This window comes from Solanum stenotomum, chromosome 7 (assembly GCF_019186545.1).
Source record: "Solanum stenotomum isolate F172 chromosome 7, ASM1918654v1, whole genome shotgun sequence".
In the NCBI taxonomy this organism is placed as follows: Eukaryota; Viridiplantae; Streptophyta; class Magnoliopsida; order Solanales; family Solanaceae; genus Solanum; species Solanum stenotomum.
Window position 1 is genome coordinate 49721054 of NC_064288.1, and position 4503 is coordinate 49725556.

Consider the following 4503-nt stretch of genomic DNA (forward strand, 5'->3'; position numbering starts at 1 on the left):
AATATCCTACCACCAATCAACACAAGCAATATACTCATAATGTTTATCATAACCATGTATCATCTTATTTTAATAAGAGACGTATGAAAATTAGGAGTATTAAATTTGTATATGAAATATAATCTATAATTGATTTTGTTAAATAATCAAGTTTGTATACTTTAACACTTTTTGTAATACAGATAGTGTGTTTTAATTGTACAAGATTCTATTAAAAAGGATTTAATACTTTTTGTAATACAAATAGTGTGTTCTAATTGTACAAGATTCTAAAGGATTTTGTTCTATATAGGTGACCATAAAAGTTTCAAAAATATCTTTTTTTTCTAAAGATCTATAATTGAATATACCAAATAAACATTATGAACACCTCAAAGTCTAGTACCTACAACTAATGAATATATTTTTATCTAACGTTGGATTATAATATATTCTTTTTGAAAAATTAAGGACTGCAATATTATTTTTAAAATATGGATTATAATATTGCTTGGATTATAATTTTATTTTTAAAAATAAAATAAAATAAAATAAATATGTATTTTGAATTTTAAAAAGTGGATTTGATCAATTTTTAAGATACAATTTTTTGTCACTCTCAAAATTTCTACCCCTCCGGCTTGAATAAATAGTCACTTTAGGTCAGAAATACTTGTCATTTTAAAATTTTAAGACTAAAATTTACAATTGTTTTCAAGTATGATTTTAATATTAAAGAGTATGAATAATATTTTAGAGGAACTAATCAAAATTGCTTTAATTAAATAGGAATAATTTAGTAAATTACATCGTGTATATTTATTTTAATTGGTGTAAAAGAGTTAACACGGCAATTAAAATAGAATGGAGGGAGTGACGACATTGATTTTTGTTTTGATAAATTCATATTGAATTTTGGATTAAATCGTAAATTTATAATATATCGATCAAGTCAATTTTTTTATTAATAAATGGATTAATGTTTAACTTAAAATATAAATTAAATGAAGTCTAATTACATTTGGTTCAGACTATTAAATTGACAAGACAAGTCCAAAGCATACTCTTTAAAACCAAAGTCCGCTAGAATTACTTGAAGACCAAAAACTTCAAACTCTAACTCATGCTTATATAAAGGGATCTTCATAAGGGCAGAAAAAAGAAGAAATACAAAGAGAAACTTTGTTCTTGAGTGGTGTTATGCAAGTCTCATGTATACAAAAAAGTCTTCGTTTCCAAGTGGCGAGCTGCAAGTTTTCATATTGTGATCAAAGTTCGATTTTGCATTCGTGGTGAAATTCCAACTAGTATTCCATTGATTCAAGAACAAATCAATACTCTTGAATTGAATCGTAAGAAGAAAAGTGAGAGGATTTCATCTTTTTATAAAATATTTTATAAAGACGGTAATCCCTCATAAGTTATTGAAATCAAATAATACTATTTTACTTGTTTAATTAAAATTTGTCTATGATTTGTGAGCATGCATAGAAGGAAATGTGGATTTTCTTGACATCTGAATATGAATATTTATGTTCACTCACCTTTATGAAATTAGAGTTGGATTATGATGACATTTCGTTATACTAATTATTTGAATTGTGTATTGAACTAATACAAAGTTTTTGTGCAATTAAAAAATTGAAATGAGTTGATTGACTTATAAAAATCGTGTATATCATGATTATGTATGTATTATTCTAGGATAGATATTGCATGACTGTATATCTCGTGCGCACATGCACATAGAAAGAAAGCAGGTGTATACACATATTAAGTCAATATAATCTATCAAATTATGAGTAATGATTATTCTATAAAGAAGGCAGGTGAATACAAAACACATACATAGTCTTCATATCATCATTTTTAAATATTATTAATTGTTGAAATACATGAAAGTGATGGATTACATGTTGAGAAACTACTTTATTTCTTCCTTGATGTTGGTTGGGTTCAAAAATCGTATTGAATTGGCGGTTGTTGTTTTATAGCTACTAATCTGTGTCTTTCATAAATGCAATTCTAATAATGATAACTAATTTTGATAGAGCAGTATAAGAATGACCCTCGTCATTACTTCATTTGAGGGTCAATCGATGATGTTATTTAGTACAGTATATTTTGATATTCGTTCTTCTTTTCTANTTCTTCAACAAAATGGTGAGATACATGTTCAAAGATCCATTCAAGTGATAATCTTGTAACTTATTCACTAAAGATTGCCAACATCAATATTTGAGAAGTTGTGTTACAAGATAGGAATGCATTGTTTCCGAGATATCAAGTAAAGTTTTTATCAGGGGGAGAAAAATATGTGTTGTACTCTTTTCCTTAACCATGGTTTTATCCCAATTGGGTTTTTCTAGTAAGGTTTTTAACGAGACAATATTCAAAGCGTATTAAAAAATATGTGTACTCTTTTTCCTTCACTAGGATTTTTTTCCACGGGGTTTTTTCCTAGTTAGGTTTTAACGAGGCATATTATCTATGGACATCCAAGGGGGAGTGTTATAAAATAATATATTGTGGATGTCCACTACATCAAGAATTACTCCATTACTTTCCTCCATTATGAAGATAACCATAACCTCCATAACTTGCACCTTTATAACCATTATTCTTGTAACCTTTCACTTCCATAACCTCCCCCATTATATTCATGTTAATGTCATGTTTATGACTAACCTTTTGTATGCCTCTATGTTACACTATAAATAGAGGTATAATGGTTCATATTCTATAGATGTGAAGATTTAGTGTACACTTGAAAGAAAGAAAGTTATCTCATATTGTTCCTCTTGTCTTATATTCTTCTTGTCTTCATCTTTATATTATTCTTTTGTTCTTAAGTTTTATAATATAAATTTATAATATGTCGATCAAGTCAATTTTTTTGTTTAACTTGCAATAATATGAATTAAATGAAGTTTAATTATATTTGGGCCAGACTATTAAATTGACAAGACAAGTCCAATACTCTTCAAAATCAAAGTCCGCGAGAATTACTTGAAGACCAAATACTTCAAACCTTAACTCATGCTTATGTAAAGGAATCTTTATAAGGGCAAAAAAAAAAAATACAAAGAGAAACTCTGCTCTTGAGTTGTGCTATGCAAGTCTCATGTATACAAAGAAGTCTTCATTTTCGAGTGGCGAGCTCCAAGTTTTCATATTGTGATCAAAGTTCGATTTTGCATTCGTGGTAAAATTTCAACAAGTATTTCATCGATTCAAGAACAAAACAAAGCTCTTGAATTGACAACCATAAAAAGAAAAGTAAGAGAATTACATCTTTTTATAAATTTTTTTTATAAAAATTGTAACCCTCATAAGTTATTGAGATCAAATAGCACTATTTTACTTGTTTAAAATGAGCCTATGAATTGTGAGCATGCATAGAAGGATATGTGGATTATCTTGATATCTGAATATGAAAATTTATGTTCACTCACCTTTATGAATTTAAAAGTTGGATTATGATGGCATTTTGTGATACTAATTATTTAAACTGTGGATTGAACTAATATGAAGATTTTGTGCAATTGAAAAATTGAAATGAGTTGATTGACTTATATAAATTGTGTATAGCATGAATATGTATGTGTTATTCTGGGATCGATATAGCATGACTACGCGCGCGTACACTCACATATACATAGAGAGAGAAAGCATGTGCATACACAACATATACAAAATAAGTCAATATAATCTATTAAATTGTGAGTCCTGATTATTCGATAAAGAAAGCAAGTGTATACACAACATATACATAATATTCATATCATTATTTTTATATATTAATTGTTGAAATATGTGAAAGTGAAGGATTACATGTTGATAAACTACTTTATTTCTTCTTTGATGTTGGTTGGTTTCGAATATCGTATTTGTAGCTACTAATTTGTGTCTTTCATAGATGTAATTTTAATAATGGTAACTAACTTTAATAAAGCAGTATAAGGATGACTCTTGTCAGTACTTCATTTGAGGGTCAATCGATGATATTGTTTAGTACATGTGTTTTTTGGCACTCATTCTTCTTTTCTGCTCCTCTATATATTGTGCGGATTTTAAGCCTGGTACTAATGGCAGGTGATCCTCATTTCAACTGCAACTCACTGAAGTTTTTGACGTAGCGACTTGTTATTCCACAACATTCAAACTTATCTCTTATTGCATCTTCTTAATCTTTATATTTCACACAACGTAGCATTTTAAATCATGTTCTTGTGTTCTTAGAAGTTTGGATTCATGTCACCAAATCTTGGAATTATGATTATTATTTTTCCATTCTTATCTTTGACTTTATGGAGAAAAATAATTTGCTTAAGACTTGTTTCACTTTCTAAATTTCTTTATTTTTCGCATTTGTGAATATTCGACGGGATTAGCGTAAGTGTCATCATGGTTCTTGATTTTTGGGTTGTTACCCCTGTAAGTTATGAATTTTTTAAGGTATAATATTTTGAAATTGAACTCTTATCTTGTAAGGTAAAACTTCTATTTTGCAATTTATTTATT